This window comes from Delphinus delphis, chromosome 10, assembly GCF_949987515.2.
Source record: "Delphinus delphis chromosome 10, mDelDel1.2, whole genome shotgun sequence".
Lineage (NCBI taxonomy): Eukaryota > Metazoa > Chordata > Mammalia > Artiodactyla > Delphinidae > Delphinus > Delphinus delphis.
The window spans coordinates 46,332,372-46,353,367 of NC_082692.2; the positions used below are offsets into that span (position 1 = coordinate 46,332,372).

The window sequence follows — 20,996 nt, forward strand, 5'->3', positions numbered from 1 at the left end:
CCCGTGATAACCCCCCAAATATAGACCCTATGTTACCCAGAAAAAGATTCCCTGAGTGTAGTACCTTTAGGCTAGTCCCAACCCCTCAGATCAGACCCCCCAAAAACAGATTTCCACATCACCCCAAATGACGGTAACTTTCTCTACATAATGCTCTACAGCAGAACATTCCTGAGTCACTGGCTCAGAACCCTTCCTTATTAACAAAGATTCCCCCTACGCCCCCATCAAGTCTCCTTGAAAGAAACACCTCTAAAGCAACAGAGTAACAGACTCACATTTAACATCAGTCCCCTCAAGATATTTTGACCCCCATGGTCACCCCCAAACGCTTACACCGCAATCAGAGACTCCCTCCATTAAAAACTAACCCTGCTCTTACCCCTCAAGAAGAGACCTACATCAACCAGCCCACTGTCCCCTCCAAGTTACAGGCCCCAGAAGAGTCCTGGAAGTGCTAATTACAGGGCCACCAAGTCTTCCTGTCCTCTGCACTCTCAAGAAACCCCCAGTACCTTGTATGAAGCCCACCCCATTCAGCCCACAGCACCTATGCTGGCCAGGCTCCCAGAAAATTCTCTATTTTTTAAGTAATTATTTCCCCCTTTGGGGAACCCCAAAATTTGAAGGCCCCATTCTGGGACTCTGAGGATCCCAAACTCCAGAGTACATGTCCCAGAGTTTCCTGGGTCCTCAAGTCCCACAACCCCTAGGAGGCTCCAAAATCCTAACTCCCAGGACCCCCAAATCATGGAAACACCACATCCCCCAGGAATCCCAAATTTAAAAAATCCAAGCCTCTGGGAAACCCCAGTTATGGAGGTCCTTGTGCCTGGGATGGAGGAGACTGTGGTCCAGATATGCATCCCGGGCTCCCGGGGCACCTCAAGCCCTATTCGTAGGCACTAGGGGACAACAAACAGGAATTCTCATCTCTGGAAACCAGAGGACTTCAATGCCCTGAGTCCATGGATCTTTAGACACCAAAATTCCAAGAGCCTACATCTCTAATACATGAGGGGCACCAAGGCCTTGAGGGGATCCCAAATCCTGAACCCCCCCATTTCAATGTACATTCTGGTCACAGTTCCAAAACACCAAACCTAAGTTACTGGCACTGAAGGACTTCACAGCACCCTGGCCAGACTAAGAGCCTGATGGAGATCCTGAAGACCTAGGGGGTCAAGGGCAGACCCTGAAACCAAGGACAGCTCACGAATGTCCCTTCACTGCATGTCTCCAAACTCAGCATGACCCCTACTCTCTTCAATAAAGATGTTTCTGTCGCAAAAAAATAAATAAAAAAATACATTTAATAAATAAATGGATGATTTATTTTAAGAAAACTTCTTTAGGCACTTTTAAAACTCCAGCTGGTTAGATGCTTTACTATCTTGAATATATAAATTTTTCATGTCCAGGGAAGGACTGGAATTGCAAGATTATTGATAAAAATCACCCATGTAGTCCATGTTCTATCAACCTTATTCATATGCAGAATTTGCACTCTCCTTTAAACATATCCTTATCATGATGATTTCTTTGTTAAGAATTTGGGCCCCTTAGGTCAATGTATCAGTACCAATAACTATCATCAGTTCTGTGTTAACCAAGAGTTCATTTTTCATACTTGTAAATTAAGGTATATATTATATGCCAAAGTATTAAATTACAGTAAGTCCCCTACATATGAACCAGTTCCACTCTGAGAGTGTAAGTCCAATTTGTTTATAAGTCCAATAAATTTAACCTAGGTACCCAGCTAACACAGTCAGCTTATAGTACTGTACTGTGACAGGTTTATAATACCTTTCACACAAATAATACATAAACAAACAAACATAAAATAAAACATTTTCAATCTTACAGTATAGTACCTTGAAAAGTTCAGTAGATAGTACAATAGCTGGCATACAGGGGCTGGTATCCAATGAACAGGCAAGAAGAGTTACTGAATGGAAGAGGGAGAGGAGATGGGAGATGGTAGAGCTGAAGGATCATCGGCAATAGGAGATGGAGGGCAAGCTGCAATTTCACTCATGGCTGATGTTCATGGCACAGGTTCTGGTTCCTTGCTGGATTCAATTCTATCTGCCCTCTTGAAAAAATGATAGTAGTAGCTATCACTGGGTAGTAGCTCTTTTTTCCTCCTCATAGATGACACTGTAGCACTGGATTGCGTTCTGAATGGCTGCTGCAAATTTCATGTATCATTCTATGTTCAGGTCCTGTGCCTCAAAAACTAACAGTGCCTCCTCAAATAAAGAAAATCCCCTTGCCACTTCCCGTGTTGTGAATCTCTTCAGTTCTTTGGTTACTTCTTCTACCTGTTGTCTCTCTTCATCCTTTCTGTCGACCTCCAATTCCATCAGGTCTTCATTAGTAACCTCCTCATGTTGCACAGCAAGGAGTTCAGTGAAGTCATCCTCTTGCAGATCTAGCTCCAGCTTCTCACTGAGGGTCATTGAATTGCTGAAGACCTCTTTGGAATCCTTATCCACCTTCTCAAATCCACGATAATTATGAACAAACTGTGGTCAAATATTCTTCCAAACCCCATTCATGTTGATGACTGTAACCTCACGCCAAGCAAAGTCAATGTTTTTTTATGGCCTTGTAGATGTTATAGTCCTTCCAAAATAGTTGCAAGGTTGTTCCTGATTCATCACTCATCTTTACTGCCTGACAAAAAGTGTGATGTAAATAATATTTCTTGAAAGTCGCTCTAACTCCCTGGTCCATAGTTGGATGAGCGATGTAATATTAGGTGGCAGATGCACTACTTTGACGTTGGAATGAAAGTCGTCCGTGAATGGAGGGCGCGGTGGGGGTGGGGAGCCGGAGAACTGTCAAGCAGCAAAAGGATGTTGAATGGGACATCATTCTCCAAGCAATATTTCTCTACCTCCAGGATAAATTGGTGGAAAAACCAGTCCTGGAAAATGGCCTGTGTAACCCAGGCTTTGGGGTTACTCTTCCACACAACAGGAAGAGAGCCATTGGGTATGTTTTTAAGGGCTCTTGGGTTCTCTGAATGGTAAACTAAAAGATGCTTCAGCTTCATATCTCCAGAAGCATTGCCACCAAACAACAGAGTTAGCCTATTCTTTGCTGCTTTGTAGCCTGGCATCAACTTTTCTTCCTTAACAGGTGTAACTTTCGTCTGGCATCCTCTTCCAGTACAGTCATGTGTCATCCTACATCAATGTATGCACCTACATCAATAATTTCTCAAAGCATTTCAGGAAATTCTTGGGCATCTACCATATATGCACATGCTGCCTGCCTTGCCACTTACTTTTACATTGCGAAGGTTGGTTCTAGCCTTGAACCAATGAAACCAGCCATGACTGGCATTAAAAGATGCACCTCTGATTCTTTGCCATGTTTCTTCTTCAAGTCTTCATAAAGGCTTTCAGACTTCTCTTGAATCATCATTAAGCTGAGCATGATTGGACACTGATCCTGATCCTGCATCCACACACTGAGAAATTTCTCCATCTCCTTCAGCATTTTTCCACACTTCTTCAATATTATTGTCGACATCATTGGCACAGCAGATTTCACATGTTCCATGATGTTGTTCTTGTTCTTTATAATTATGCTGATGGTTGAATGATTCATGTAATGAGAAGAAGCGACACTTACTTTTCACCTCACTCCACTCTCTCAATTATTTTAACTTTTGTTTCCATCATTATCACTTGGCGCTTCTTAGCAGTACCAGCTACATCACTGCTGTTTTTACACTTGCTTCCAGACATTCTGGCCTTGAAATAAAGATACTGTACTACTGAACTCTGTACAGTACTGTACAGTAAAGTACACAAAAGCACAACCACTTGTAGAGGATGCATACACGTGACAATGTACGCCAGACACATGGCCTAACTTACGTGATCGGACATGCGAACATACATTCGAATCTTTGAAGGTTCACAACTTGAATGCTCGTATGTAGGGGACTTACTGTATTGCCTATTTCAACTTAAAATGCAGATAGAGCTCCTATATCATGTGCACGGTAAGTTGTCAAGAAAATTTAGTCACTTTGACTCTACCTAAACAAATGGAACTTGGTATTTTTAGAATAACAACTGAAGTCTCTCATTTAGTTTTATATAAATATTTATCTAACACCCTAAATCTAACCTGAGGTCGTGGCTGACTTTATAAGCTAGGATTGGCAAAGGCATAAGACTAAACACATGAGTCTTTCATGCTCATTCTAAAGGTCTTGGTTCCTAGACCTCATATATCAGTGGCTAATGTTTACTAAGGTAAAATAGAAGAAGATAGAATATACACCCTCCCAATAATCCTGCAGAATATCTACATAAAATCTATATAGTTGCTATCTTATTCTTTGGTGATTTTTACATATTGTGCAGTATGACTTTAATAATGGTTAAAGAAGAGAAAACAGTTTGGAGTAACAAATCACCATCACTAGTAGTTCAAGTCCACAACATTTTAACTTTGTGATATTCAATCCCCTTTGATAAATATGCTTTATAAAGCCTTTATACAGACCTTATGCAGAGTGATACATTGAGCAGATTTTTAGTAAATATTAATTAACTGTTCTCTGACCACATTTTCTTAATGAATTTTTCTGGTCCTTACCCTGGGCTGGTTAAAACTCACCTTGTGTTTGCTAAGAGCTGTTATCTAATAGCCTAAGATGTTTTGCTAAATAATAGTGTGTCTAGCACAGCAGTAGTTGTTTTCTGAAATAGCTTCCTACCCTTTCCAACTCGCTACAGATTTGATATTGGCACAAGACCCATTACCTCCCATACTTTCTTGTTTATTAAGCTGGTCAAAGTGTCCTAACCTAACTATTTGTAGGGGCTGAGGAAGTCCCAGGTCTTTTTGTCCAGGTCATGAATTTCATGGAAATTGTTTCATAGGGACAGTTTGCATCACCCTGAGAAAAAGGAACATATAACAGTGCTGTGAATATCTTTTTTTTTTTTTTTTTTTTTTTGCGGTACGCAGGCCTCCCACTGCTGTGGCCTCTCCCGTTGCAGAGCACAGGCCCCGGACGCGCAGGCCCAGCGGCCATGGCTCACGGGCCCAGCCGCTCCGCGGCACGTGGGATCCTCCTGGAGCGGGACACGAACCCGGGTCCCCTGCATTGGCAGGCAGACTCTCAACCACCGCACAACCAGGGAAGCCCAGTGCTGTGAATATCTTTGTTGTTATTTCAAGATAGCAAATTTTAAAAACTGATTTTGGTAGCAAAAAAGACAATTTTTGGACATCACAGGAAATATAAAATTAAAATTTCAATTAATTCTTAAAAGGTCTTTGATGTGCATGTATTATTTAAGCATTGATAAACTCCTATCAGATTCACTGTTAATTATTTAAATCCTTCTATCTGAAGCCAAACCTGCAGATCAAACCAATCAGCAATTCTAACATAAATTTATAATTCAACTTGCAATGTAAGGAGTAAATTAGTGTGTGTATGTCTTATTCACTACAAATATACCCCAAAGTAGTAAAGCATTCTTTATTATTTGAAGTGCAGAATCCCAATAATTTCAAATCCTATCTAAAATAATATTAAAATTCATGTGTAAGTATAACTTATTTTTTTGACAAGAACGTTGTCTTCATGCTATGGATTGGCCTTATTATAAAAACTTTGGAATAATCCAGTTTTGCATACAAATTAAACATGTATATTAAGTTGTCTTTTATTATTTATTTATTTTAAATGACTGGAATTTAATTTTTTCACATATATTCACCCTGAATTGTTATAACTTTACCTGTCTTTGTCCCTTATGAAAGTTTTCACAAGCTTATGTGATTATTTCTCTATCTGCATCTCTTTATCCCTCAAGGGTCTTTTAACATTAAAGTGGTAAATAAAATAATAATAAAATAGTATCAGAAAAATATAGATGATTATTATTACTACTTCTGAACTTATATTTTTACTTCTCAGTGAATATCTGTTTTAGTAAATTAAGCATAAAAATTATAAATGCTATAAAACTATAACTACCCATTCATATGCATAATTATTTTATGACTCCAAAATCTTAGAACTCAGTAGTACTCAAGTCAACTAATATGTAGTATATATTTATTTTCAAGTTTTATTTTATATTGAAGTATAGTTGATTCACAATGTTGTGTTCATTTCAGGTATACAGAAATGTGATTCAGTTATACATACATGTATATCTGTCTTTTTCAGGTTCTTTTCCCGTTTAGGTTATTACAGAATATTGAATAGAGTTCCCTATGCTATACAGCAGGTCCTTGTTGATTATCAATTTTATGTATAGTAGTGTGTATATGTTAACCCCAAACTCCTAATTTATCCCTCCCCCACCACCTTTCCCCTTTGGTAACCATAAGTTTGTGTTCTGTGTCTGTGAGTCTCATCTGTTTCATAAATAATTCATCTATGCCATTTTTTTAGATTCCACATATAAGGGATATCATATGATATTTGTCTTTCTCTGTCTGACTTAGTTCACTTAGTATGATAATCTCTAGGTTCATCCATGTTGCTGCAAATGACATTATTTCATTCTTTTTATGGCTGAGTAATATTCCACTGTATATATGTACCACATCATTTTTATCCATTCATCTGCCAACAGACGTTTAGGTTGCTTCCATGTCTTGGCTATTGTAACAAGTGCTGCAATGAACATCAGGGTGCATGTATCTTTTCAAAGTATGGTTTTCTCCAGATATATACTCAGGAGTGGAATTGCTGGATCATATGGTAGCTCTAGTTTTAGTTTTTTAAGGAACCACCATACTGTTCTCCATAATGGATGTACCAATTTATATTACCACCAACAGTGTAGGAGGATTCCCTTTTTTCCACACCCTCTCCAGCAGTTCTTGTTTGTAGAGTTGAAAAAAAAAATTAATGGTGTATAATTGCTTTACAATGTTGTGTTAGTTTCTTCTGTACAATGAAGTGAATCAGCTATATGTATATTTATATCCCCTCCCTCTTGGACCTCCCTCCCACCACCCCCATCCCACCCATCTATGTCGTCACAGAGCACAGAGCTCCCTGTGCTATACAGCAGGTTCCCACTAGCTATCTATTTTACACATTGTAGTGTATTTATGTCAAACCTAATCTCTCAGTTCATCCCACCCTCCCTTTCACTCTCTGTGTCTACATATCCGTTCTCTACATCTACGTCTGTATTTCTGCCCAGCAAATAGGTTCATCTGTACTATTTTTCTAGATTCCACATATATGCATTAATATATGATATTTGTTCTTCTCTTTCTGGCTTACTTCACTCTGTATGACAGACTCTAGGTCCATCCTCATCTCTACAAATAACCCAGTTTAGTTCCTTTTTATGGCTGAGTAATATTCCATTGGTTATATATACCGCATCTTCTTTATACATTCATCTCTCCTTGGACATTTAGCTGTTTTCACGTCCTGGCTATTGTAAATAGTGCTACTCTTTGTTGCAGTCCAGGGGCTTCTCATTGCAGTGGCTTCTCTTGTTGTGGAGCACAGGCTCTAGGTTCATGGGCTTTAGTAGTTGTGGCAGGTGGGCTCAGTAGCTGTGATGCACAGGCTTTGTTGCTCTGCAGCATGTGGGAACTTCCCCAAACGGGGATCAAACCTGTGTCCCCTGCATTGGCAGGTGGATTCTTAACCACTGCACCACCAGGGAAGTCCTAGGATTTTCTATGTATAGTATCATGTCATCTTTAAACAGTGACAGTTTTACTTCTTCTTTTCCAATTTGTATTCCTTTTATTTCTTTTTCTTCTCTGATTGCCGTGGCTAGGACTTCCAAACCTATGTTGAAGAAGAGTGGTGAGAGTGGACATCCTTCTCTTCTTACTGATCTTAGTGGAAATGCTTTCAGTTTTTCACTGTTGAGAAAGATATTTGCTGTAGCTTTGTCATATATGGGCACAGGTTCCCTCTCTGCACATTTTCTGGAGTGTTTTTATTAAATGGCTGTTTTTGTAAAAAACTTTTTCTGCATCTATTGAGATGATCATATGGTTTTCATTGCTTAATTTGTTAATATGGTGTATCACATTAATTGATTTGTATATAATGAAGATTCCTTGCATTCCTGGTATAAATCCCATTTGATCATGGTGTATGATCCTTTTAATGTGTTATTGGATTTTGTTTGCTAGTATTGTGTTGAGAATTTTCACATCTATGTTCATCATTGATATTGGTCTGTAATTTTCTTTTTTGGCAGTGTCTGTGTCTGGTTTTGGTATCAGGGTGATGGTGGCTTCATAAAACAGATTTGGGAGTGTTCCTCCCTCTGAAATTTTTTGGAAGAGTTTGAGAAGGATAGATGTTAGCTCTTCTCTAAATGTTTGATAGAATTCACCTGTGAAGTCATCTCATCCTGGACTTTGGTTTGTTGGAAGATTTTTAATTAGTTTCCATTTCATTATCATGATAGGTCTGTTTATATTTTCTAATTCTTCCAGTTTCAGTCTTGGAAAATTATACCTTTCCAAGAATTTGTCCATTTCCTCGTGGTTGTCCATTTTATTGGCATTTGGTTGTTTGTACTAGTCTCTTATAATCCCTTGTATTTCTGCAGTGTCAGCTGTGATTTCTCCTTTTTCATTTCTAATTTGATTGATATACGTCCTCTCCCTTTTTTTCTTGATGAGTCTGGCTAAATGTTTCTCAATTTTGTTTATCTTCTAAAGAACCAACTTTTAGTTTTATTGATCTTTGCTATTGTTTCCTTTGTTTCTATTTCATTTACTTCTGCTCTGTCTGCTCTGATCTTTATGATTCCTTTCCTTCTACTGAGTTTCGGTTTTCTTTGTTTTTCTTTCTCTAGTTGCTTTGGGCATAAATTTAGATTGTTTATTTGAGATTTTTCTTGTTTCTTGAGGTGAGATTGAATTGCTATAAACTTCCCTCTTAGAACTGCTTTTGCTGCGTCCCATATGTTTTTTTGTTTTGTTTTGTTTGTTTTGTTTTGTTTTGTTTTTTGCAGTACGCGGGCCTCTCACTGTTGTGGCCTCTCCCACCGCGGAGCACAGGCTCCGGATGCGCAGGCCCAGCGGCCATGACTCATGGGCCCAGCCGCTCCACAGCATGTGGGATCTCCCGGACTGGGGCACGGACCCATGTCCCCTGCTTCGGCAGGCAGACTCTCAACCACTGCACCTCAAGGGAAGCCCCCATATGTTTTTGATCATTGGGTTTTCATTGTCAAGTGTTTCCATGTATTTTTAAAATTTCTTCTTAGATATCTTAAGAGATCTCTTGGTTATTTAGTAGCACACTGTTTAGTCTCCATGTATTTGTGTTTTTACAGTTTTTTTCCTGTTATTGATTTCTAATCTCATAGCGTTGTGGTCAGAAAACCTACTTGATAAAATTCAATTTTCTTAAATTTTATGAGGCTTAATTTGTGACCCAAGATGTGATCTATCCTGGAGAATGTTCCATGTACACTTGAGAAGAAAATGTATTCCACCACTTTTAAGTGGAATGCCCTATAAATATCAATTAAATCTGTTTGCTCTATTGTGCCATTTAAAGCTTATTTTTTCCTATTTATTTTCTGTTTGGATGATCTGCCCACTAGTGTAAGTGGGGTGTTAAAGTTCCCTACTATTATTGTGATACTGTTGATTTCTCCTTTCATGGTTGCTAGCATTTGCCTCATGTATTGAGATGCTCCTATGCTGGGTGCATAAATATTTACAATTGTTATATCTTCTTCTCAGGTTGATCCTTGGATCATTATGTAGTGTCCTTCCTTATCTCTTGTAACATTCTTTATTTCAACGTTTATTTTATCTGATATGAGTATTGCTACTCCAGCTTTCTTTTGATTTCCTTTTGCATGGAATATCTTTTTCTATCCCTTCACTTTCAGTCTGTATGTGTCCCTAAGTCTGAAGTGGTTCTCTTGTGGACAACATGTATATGAGTCTTGTTTTTGTACCCATTCAGCCAGTCTGTTCTTTGGGTTGGAGCATTTAATCCATTTACATTTAAGGTAATTATTGATATGTATGTTCCTATTAACATTTTCTTAATTTTGGGGGGTTTGTTTTCATTGGTCTTTTCCTTCTCTTGTGTCTCCAGCCTAGAGAAGTTCCTTCAGCATTTGTTGTAAAGCTGGTTTGGTGGTGCTGAATTCTCTTAGCTTTTGCTTGTCTCTAAAGCTTTTGATTTCTCTGTTGAATCTGAATTAGATCCTTGCTGGGTAGAGTAATCTTGGTTGTAGGTTTTTCTCTTTCATCACTTATTATATATCCTGCTGCTCCCTACTGGCTTGCAGTTTCTTCTGAAAAATCAGCTGATAACCTTTTAGAGATTCTTTTGTATGTTATTTTTTGCTTTTCCCTTGCTGCTTTTAATATTTTTTCTTTAAACTTAATTTTTGTTAGTTTGATTAATATGTGTCTTGGTGTGTTTGTCCTAGGGTTTATTCTGGGGACTCTGCACTTCCTGGACTTGGGTGGCTATTTCCTTTCCCATGTTAAGAAAGTTTTCAACTATAATCTCTTCAAATATTTTTTCAGAACATTTCTTTTTCTGTTCTTCTTCTGAGACCCCTGTACTTTGAATGTTGGTGCATTTAGTGTTGTCCCAGAGGTCTCTGAGATTGTCTTCAACACTTTTCTTTTTTTTTTTTTATTATGCTCCTTGGCAGGTATTTCCACCATTTTGTCTTCCAGCTAACTTATTCATTCTTCTGCCTCAGTTATTCTCTTATCGATTTCTTCCAGTGTATTCTTCATTTCAGTTATTGTGTTGTTCATCTCTGTTTGTTTGTTCTTTAGGTCTTCTAGATCTTTGTTAAACATTTCTTGTGTTTTCTTAATCCATGCCTCTATTCTATTTCTGAGATTCTGGATCATCTTTACTATCATTACTCTGAATTCTTTTTCAGATAGGTTACCTATTTCCTCTTCATTTATTTGGTCTTGTAGGTTTTCTCCTTGCTCCTTTATCTGTAACATATTTTCTATCATCTCTTTTTTTTTTTTTTTTTTTGATGGTGAGGTTATGTTCCTGTCTTATTAGTTGTTTGGCCTGAGGCTTCCAGCACCAGAGTTTGTAGGCTGTTGTGTAGAGCTAGGTCTTGATGTTGAGGTGAGGACCTCCAGGAGACCTCACTCCAATGAATATTCCCTGGGGTCTGAGTTTCTCTGTTAATCCAGTGCTTCAGACTCAGAATTCCCACCACAGGAGCTCTGGCCCAACCCCTGGCTTGCAAACCAAGATCCTGCAAGCCACATGCAGTGGCAGTAAAAAAAATAAAAAAGAAAAAAAGGAGCAGAACAATAACAAAGAGTAAAAAATAAAATAAGATTAGAAAACTAAGAGCTATGTTAGAAAAAATAAAAATACAGATGAAACAACAACTGGAAGAATTGGAAATTAAAACAGAACCACAGTGGCAAAAGTGAGAAAAAAAAAAAGCTGGAAAAGGCCTTGGCTGTAGGGAGTGGGGCTTAGGCAGGGTGGGGTTTAAGTGGTGGGTAGGGTCTAGGCTTAGGACCCATGTGGACGGAAAAGGCCCTTGGGAGGGTGGGGTGCAGGGCTTAGGCTCAGCATGGCCAGAGTGGCCCAGGGTGCCTCTGGCCTTGAAAGGCAGAGGACAAGGCCCAGAAACCCAGCAGGCTTCCTAGGGCCCGAGTGGGTGGGGGAAATGCCAGCCTTACCCCCCCTGATCCTCTGGTCCTATAGGGACCCTCCCCATCTGCCTCTCCTCTCCCCCCCCATGCCCTCAGGACCAACGCAGCTGGAGTGGGCCTTGGAGGCTGGAGGACCCAACCTGGGAGCCCAGCAGGCTTCCTGCAGCCCAAGTGGGTGGGGGAAATGCCAGCTGTGCTTCCCCTGATCCTCCAGTTCTAGAGGGTCCCTGTCCATTCACCTCTGTCCCCCTTCCCCCCTCCTCCCTCCCTCCTTTGCCCCTAGGTCCCAAGTGGCTGGAGCGGGCCTCGGAGGTCAGAGGACCCAGCATGGGAGCCCAGCAAGATCCCCAGGACCCAAGTGGGCAGGGGAAATTCTAGGTGTGTTCTCCCTGATCCTCCAATCCCAGAGGGCCCCTCCCAATCCACCTCTCCTCTTCTTCACCCCTCCTATGCCCCTAGGACAAATGTGGCTAGAGGGGGTCCTGGAAGGTGGAGAACCTGGCCTTGTATCCCAGCAGGCTTCCCGGGGCCTGATTGGGCAGGGGAAATGCTAGCTGTTCTCCCCCCCAATCCTCTGAGCACCAGGGTGTCCCTCTAGGCATGGGAACACATCCCCTCTCCCAGCCATCCCTCAGAGGCACTGGTCCCATCTGGCCTCCACTTCTCCTCTCCCCTAACTACCCCCCATGTCCTACCCAGTTGCTCTGGGGTTCCTCCTGTCTCCTTGGGTGTCAAGGTTCCCCACCAGCATCTGGTAGGTGCCCTAGTGGAGGGGAGACAAAAGCTCCGTGTCCTCCACTCTACCATCTTGACCCATACTCTTTTGATGACTGTAGCTTTGTATTATATCTGAAGTAAGGGAGCCTGATTCCTCCATCTCTGTTTTTCTTTCTCAAGATTGCTTTGGCTATTCAGGCTCTTTTGAGTTTCCATACAAATTTTAAGATTTTTTTTCTAAATCAACAAAACTGCCATTGGTAATTTGATGGGGATTGCATTGAATATGTAGACTGCCTTAGGTAGTATGGTCATTTGGACAATATTGATTCTTCCAATCCAAGAATATTGTATATCTTTCCACCTGTTTCTGTCATCTTTGATTTCTTTCATTAGTATCTTATAGTTTTCAGAATAAAGGTCTTTTGCCTCCTTAGGTAATTTTAGTCCTAGGTATTTTATTCTTTTTGATTCAATGATGAATGGGATTGTTTCATTAATTTCTCTTTCTGGTCTTTCATTGTTAGTGTATAGAAATGCAACAGATTTCTGTGTATTAATTTTGTATCCTGCAACTTTACCAAGTTCATTGATGAGCTTTCATTTTCTGGTGGTATCTTTAGGATTTTCTATGTATTGTATCATGTCATCTGCAAACAGTGAGTTTTACTTCTTCTTTTCCAATATGGATTCCCTTTATTTCTTTTTCTTCTCTGATTGGCAGGGCTAGGACTTCCAAAACTATGTTGAATAAAAGTGGTAAGAGTGGACATCCTTGTCTTGTACTTGATCTTAGAGGAAATGCTTCCAGCTTTCCACCACTGAGTATGATGTTAGCTGTACATTTGTCATATATGGCCTTTATTATGTTGATGTAGGATACCCTTATGTCTTCTTTCTGGAGTTTTTATTATAAATGGGTGTTGAATTTTATCAAAAGCCTTTTGTGCCTCTATTGAGATGATCTTATGTTTTTTTTTTTTAAGTTTGTTGATGTGGTGTATCACACTGATTGATTTTTGGTTATTGAAAAATCCTTGCATCCCTGAGATAAATCCTTTTTGATCATGGTGTATCATCTTTTTAATGAATTGTTAAATTTGGTTTGCTAGTATTTTGTTGAGGATTTTTGCTATTGGCCTGTAAATTTCCTTTTTGTGGTTCCTTTATATGGTTTTGGTATCAGGTTGATTGTGGCCTCATAGAATGAGTTTGGGAGTGTTTCTTCCTCTGTAATTTTTTGGAACAGTTACAGAAGGATAGATGTTAACTCTTCTCTAAATGTTTGATAGAATTCTCCTGTGAAGCCACCTGGTCCTGGACTTTTGTTTGTTGGGAGATTTTAAATCAAAGTTTCAATTTCAGTACTGGTGATTCACCTGTTCACATTATCTATTTATTCCTAGTTCAGTCTTGGGAAATTGTAACTTTCTAAGAATTGGTCCATTTCTTCTAGGTTGTCCATTTTATTGGCATACAGTTGCTTGCAGTAGTCTCATGATCATTTGTATTTCTGTGGTGTCAGTTGTAACTTCTTTTTTGTTTGTTTGTTTTTAAATTTTTATTATGGGATACTTCAAACATACATCAAAATAAGAGCATATAAAAAAATTTACCACATTGTATTTATCACCTGGTCATAATATCTTCCAACTATTTGGCCACTCTTGTTTTCATCTATATCCTTTTTCCTTCACATTATTTTGAAGCAAATCCAGTTACAGGATAGATTTGTTTTTGTAAATATTGTTAGATACTCCCTCAACCTCCTATTTTTATATATATAAATATGTTCTTATATATATATATATATATATATATATATATATATATATATATATCCAGAACTTTTATCTGAGTTAGAAGATGGATTCTAGCTTGTTGTCTGAAATTCAGTAGTTGCACAAAGTGCAACTTTTTTGGAATCAATTATTCTTTTATTTTTTATTTTTTCACATACACACACTGTATTTTATTTTTACAAGGGATAAATAAACTGACACCAAGCATTGTAAATGGATAAACACAACAAAAGCAACAATGATTGCAATTACCAAACACGAAACACACTCATACTATGTCATAATATTGACATTCAGTCCACTAATCCTCCACTGTAACAGCTCCTTTACTTTGCAGTGAAAATTGATTTGTATATTTTTTGCCTCTGAACCCTTGCAGGATTTTTTTATTCAAACAGAAAGTCACAAAAATTATAATCATCCTCATCAGTTCACTCAGTCCCATGTAATTAATTTTTTTTCAACTTGATCTTTTGTTAGCACTCATATGAATTTATCAGTTTTCCATTAGAGTTCTGAAAATGTTTATTCATTCAGTTCAACAGTATAGGCTGTTACCAGAAACCTGTACTTGTCAGAGTCTTTTCCATGAATTCCTTGAAGATGAAACCCTTTCATAGGAACATTTTTGCAAAAGCATCAGAGTACACCCAGAACTGTCTGTAAATGACAAAAGACTTAAAAATGACCACGGTTAAAGATCTGATGAATGTTCATAATAATGCAATTGACAAGGAAATTTAGTTATTTCTGAGATATACATTTTAAAGTAATAACTAGAATTATGACTTATAACATTGTACCAGAATATATAATATTTTTAGAAATTTCATGTAATGTCTGGAACATTTATATTAACATATTTCCATACAAATAACCCAAAGAAAGTTTAGTATTAGTTTGTTTGTTTGTTTGCATTTTTATACTGCAGGTTCTTCTTAGTCATCAATTTTATACACATCAGTATATACATGTCAATCCCAACCGCCCAATTCAGCACACCACCATCCTCACCGCACCGTGGTTTTCCCCCTTTGGTGTCCATACCTTTGTTCTCTACATCTGTGTCTCAACTTCTGCTCTGCAAACTGGTTCATCTGTACCATTTTTCTAGGTTCCACATACATGCGTTAATATACGATATTTGTTTTTCTCTTTCTGACTTACTTCACTCTGTATGACAGTCTCTAGATCCATCCACGTCTCAACAAATGACTCAATTTCGTTCCTTTTTATGGCTGAGTAATATTCCATTGTATGTATGTACCACAACTTCTTTATCCATTCGTCTGTTGATGGGCATTTAGGTTGCTTCCATGACCTGGCTATTGTAAATAGTGCTGCAATGAACATTGGGGTGTATGTGTCTTTTTGAATTATGGTTTTCTCTGGGTATATGCCCAGTAGTGGGATTGCTGGATCATATGGTAATTCTATTTTTAGTTTTTTAAGGAACCTCCATACTGTTATCCATAGTGGCTGTATCAATTTACATTCCCACCAACAGTGCAAGAGGGTTCCCTTTTCTCCACACCCTCTCCAGCATTTGTTGTTTGTAGATTTTCTTATGATGCCCATTCTAACTGGTGTGAGGTGATGCCTCATTGTAGTTTTGATTTGCATTTCTCTAATAATTAGTAATGTTGAGCAGCTTTTCATGTGTTTCTTGGCCATCTGTGTGTCTTCTTTGGAGAAATGTCTATTTAGGTCTTCTGCCCATTTTTGGATTGGTTTTATTTCTAATTTCATTGATTTTAGCCCTCTCCTTTTTTTTCGTGGTGGCTTTGGCTAAAGGTTTATCAATTTTGTTTATCTTTTCAAAGAACCCACTTTTAATTTCATTGATCTTTTCTACTGTTTTCTTCATCTCTACTTCTTTTATATCTGATCAGATCTTTACGATTTCTTTCCTTCTACTAACTGTGGGTTTTGTTTTATCTTCTTTCTCTAGTTGCTTTAGGTGTCATGTTAGGTTATTTATTTTAAATTTATCTTGTTTCCTAAGGTAAGCTTGTATTGCTATAAACTTCCCTCTTAGAACTGCTTTTGCTGTGTCTCATAGGTTTCGTATCATCTTGTTTTTGTTATCACTTGTCTCTAGGTATTTTTAAATTTCCTCTTTGATTTCTTACATGATCCATTGGCTATTTAGTAGCATATTGTTTAGTCTCCACGTGTTTGTGTTTCATAAAGTTTAATTCCTGTAGTTGCTTTCTAAAATCATAGTGTTGTTATCAGAAAAGATGCTTGATATGATTTCAGTTGTCTTAAATTTTAAAAGGCTTGCTTTGTGACCCAGCACGTGATCTATCCTGGAGAATGTTCCATGAGCACTCGATAAGAATGCATATTCTGCTGATTTTGGATGAATGTTCTATAAATAACAATTAAGTACATCTGGTCTAATGTGTCATTTAAGACCTCTGTTTCCTTATTGATTTTCTGTCTGGATGATCTGTCCTTTGATGTAAGTGGGGTGTTAAAGTCCCCCACTATTGTTGTGTTATTGTCAATTTCTCCTTTTATGGCTGTTAACATTTGCCTTATATATTGAGGTGTTCCTATGCTGGGTGCAAATATATTTACACTTGTTATATCTTCTTCTTGGATTGATCCCTTGATCTTTATTTAGCATCCTTTTTTGTCACTGGTAACAGTCATCTTTATTTTAAAGTCTATTTTGTCTGATATGAACATTGCTACTGCAGCTTTCTTTTGATTTCCACATACATGGAATAGCTCTTTTCCATCCCCTCACTTTCAGTCTGTATGTGTCCCTAGATCTGTAGTGGGTCTCTTGTAGACAGCATATACATGGTCTTATTTTTATATCCATTCAACCAGTCTATGTCTTTTGGTTGGAGCATTTAATCCATTTACATTTAAGGTAATTATCAATATGTATGTTCCTATTGTCATTTATTTAATTGTTTTGAATTTGTTTTTGTGGGTCTTTTTTCTTTCCTTCCTCTTTTGTTCTCTTCTCTTGTGATTTGATGACTATCTTTTGTGTTGTGTTTGGGTTGCTTTTTTTCTGTTTGTATCTATTATAGTTTTTTGGTTTGCAGTTTCCATAAGGTTTTTATATAGCAGTATATATAAAAGATTGCTTTACGAAATTGTTATAAGTTGCTGGTCTCTTAATTTCCAGTGATTTCCAATATCCTGCATTTGTACTCTCCTCTTCTCACTATTGCTTGTTTTGATATCATATTTGTGCATGGTTGATTTCCTACGTTTACTTTATATTTGCCTTTACTGGTGGGCTTTCCTATTCATAATTTTCTTAATTCTAGTTGTGGCCTTTTCTTTTTAGCTTAGAGAATTTCCTTTAGGATTTGTTGTAAAGCTGGTTTGGTGGTGCTGAATTCTCTTAGCTTTTGTTCGTTGTAAAGCTTTTGATTTCTCCATCAAATCTGAACAAAAGCCTTTGCTGGGTCGAGTATTCTTGGTTGTAGGTTTTTCCCTTTCATCACTTTAAATATATCATGCCACTCCTCTCTGGCCTGCAGAGTTTCTTCTGAACAATCAGCTGATAACCCTTGTATATTATTTATTACTTTTCCCTTGTTGTTTTTAGTATTTGCTCTTTGTCTTTAATTTTGTCAATTTGATTAAAATGTGTTTAGGTGTGTTCCTCTTTGGGTTTATCCTGTATGGGACTTGCTGCATTTCCTGGACTTGATTGACTATTTCCTTTCCCATGTTAGGGAAGTTTTTGACTATAATCTCTTCAAATATTTTCTCGGGTGCTTTCTCTCTCTCTTCTCCTTCTGGGACCCCTATAGTGCGAGTGTTGTTGCGTTTAATGTTGTCCCAGAAGTCTCTTAGGCTGTCTCCATTTCTTTTCATTCTTTTCTCTTTATTCTGTTCTGCAGCAGTGAATTCCACCATTCTAACTTCCAAGCCACTTATCTGTTCTTCTGCCTCATTTATTCTGCTAGTGATTCCTTCTAGTGTATATTTCATTTCAGTTATTGTATTGTTTATTAAAAATTTTATTTATTTTTTTATCTTTGGCTGCATAGGGTCTTCACTGCTGCACGCAGGCTTTCTCTAGTTGTGGCAAGTGGGGGTTACTCTTCATTGCGGCACGTGGGCTTCTCATTGCAGTGGCTTCTCTTGTTGTGGAGCATGGATTCTAGGCATGCGAGTTTCAGTAGTTGTGGCATGCAGGCTCTAGAGTGTAGGCTCAGTAGTTGTGGCACACATGCTTAGTTGCTCCATGGCATGTGGGATCTTCCTGGGCCAGGGCTTGAACCCATGTCCTCTGCATTTACAGGCAGATTCTTAACCACTGCACCACCAGGGAAGTCCCAGTTATTGTATTCTTCAACACTGTTTGTTCTTTATACCCTCTAGGTCTTTTTTAAACATTTCTTCATCTTCTCAGTCTGTGCCACCATTCTTTTTCCAAGATCTTGGATCATGTTTGCTTTCATTACTCTGAATTATTTTTCAGGTAATTGCCTATCTCCATTTCATTTAGTTGTTCTTCTGGGGTTTTATTTTATTCCTTCATCTGGAACATATTTCTCTGCCATCTCATTTTGCCTGTTTTCATTGTCTCTGTTCCACAGGATGCAGGGCTCTAGTTTCTCTTGCTTCTGCTATCTGCCCGTGGTGGGTGAGGCTGGTCTAGATGCTTGTGAAGGCTTCCTTCCTTCCTCCACTCACTTGTGCCTACCCACTGGTGAGTGGAGCTGGGTCTTGTCCCTCTGGTGGGCAGGGCTGTGTCAAGTGGTGTGTTTATAGGCAGCTGTGGGCTCAGTAAGACTTTCACAAGCCTGTCTGATGTTGGGTGGGGCTGTGTTTCTGTCCTGTTGGTTGTTTGGCCTGAGGCATCCCAGGACTGGAGCCTACAGTCTGTTGGGTGAGTCCAGGTCTTGGCATCAAAATGGCAGCCTCCAGAAGAGCTCATGCCAATTAGTACTCCCTGGCACCTCTGTCACTAGTGTTCTTGTTCCTACAGTGAGCCACAGCTGCCCCCCCCCCCCACCTCCCCAGGATACCCTTCAAGACCAGCAGGTAGGTCTGGCCCAGGTTCCTATGAATTCACTGCTTTTTTCCTGGGTAGTGTACACGAGAACTTGTGTGGGCCCTCCAAGAGTGGAGTCCCTGTTTCCACAAGTCCAGTGGAGCTCCTGAGATCAAGCCCTGCTGGCCTTCAAAACCAAATGCTCTGGGAGTTCCTCCTCCCAATGCCAGACCCCCAGGCTGGGGAGCCTGATGTGGGGCTCAGAATCTCACTACTGTGGGAGAACCTCTGTGATATAATTATTTTTCAATTTGTGGGTCACCCACCCAGTGGATATTGGATTTGATTATATCGCACATGTGCCCCTCCTACCATCTCATTGTGGCTTCTTCTTTGCTTTTGGATGTTGAATATCTTTTTTTGGTAGGTTCCAGTCTTCTTTGTCGATGGTTGTTCAGCATTTAGTTGTGATGCTGGTGTTTTCTTGAGAGGAGGTGAACTCAAGTCATTCTACTCCACCATCTAGTCTCCAACTCAGGCTGTAGTATATTTCTAATAAGATCACATTTACAAGGCAATCTTGGAATATTTTGTTTATGAGTATTTTTAAGATTCTATGTAACTGAAGCATCAGCAACATATGCCACAATTAAATGTTCAACAGGATGGACTCATGTCCTAGTGATGAAAGATTAATTCAAAGTTAGATCTGTGCTTAATGAAGAGCTGGATATAAGCATATAATATACAATTAAAGATTTGGGGGTTTAGAAAATTATATCTATATCATAAAAATAATACACAGGATATATTCAGTCTAGAGAATATTTAGAATTTCAGTATCTCTACATTTGGGCATTTAAAATTCTTTTGTATTTATTTGAGACAGCTAGATGCTTCATTACTATAAATACAGTGGTATATATATTTTAGTTGTCTAATTAGAAAAACTTGAGTTTATTAAAGACCTGGTCATTTAATGATCATAATATTGTAATAAGTCAACTGATTTTCTTCAGTGATATAAATTTGCATTAGAAGTATGAAGTATGATTAGAAAACGTTTGTCACTACATTATGTTACTATTCTCTTAGGCAATCTCCATGTTTCATTTATCACAAGTGTGTGCAAATGACATTCAGATTTACTCCCCTGACCTAGATCTGAATTTCTAAGATAAATTTTAATGTCTCCTTGGCATTTTAAACTTAAGATTATCAAGACAAAATATAAATTCTCTACCTCTAAACTTTTTTCATTCCTTTCTTTCTTTGGTTAATGGTGTCATTATATTTCTAGCCATTTCTGCATTTAAAATTTCTTTTATTCCTACCTTCCCAAGTCAGACAGTATAACTTCCACTAAGGCACTCTTGAATAGCATGTGGTTGCCCAATCTCTCTTTCTCTATCTCACTTCACCACACACATATACACACCAACCAGCCTTCTCCCTCTTTCCACAATTCATCTATGTCAGCCAACGCCCAAAACATGCCTTATGTTTGTTCACTCTATGTCTGACTCTTTCATACATTTTTATTAAGTGAAGTGATTTAGAAAATTGGGCAACATACAATTTACTTTCTTAAAATAAACATTGATTACTACCCTTTTTGCTAGTCAGTAATCAGTTTCATGTTTAATCTGTATGTAACCATTTTAAAGTAAGAGAATGGCAAATACTCCAATTAATCAGAGTATAAGGTATGTTGAACAGAATAGGTTCCACCAGCATTAACATCAGTGGATTTACAAAATCTCTCAGCTTGTAATTTTAGGAACTTGATTTTGTCAACATTCTATGTGTTAGTTTGGTTCCTCCCAGAATCAGGATTA

General features: G+C 38.4%; 1 protein-coding gene across 1 annotated transcript in view; it reads left to right on the forward strand.

Moving 5' to 3' along the window:
• KHDRBS2 (KH RNA binding domain containing, signal transduction associated 2) overlaps nucleotides 1-20,996 on the forward strand; it is a 684,497-nt gene that overhangs the window by 382,710 nt on the left and 280,791 nt on the right. The gene's annotated exons all lie outside the window — the stretch shown is intronic.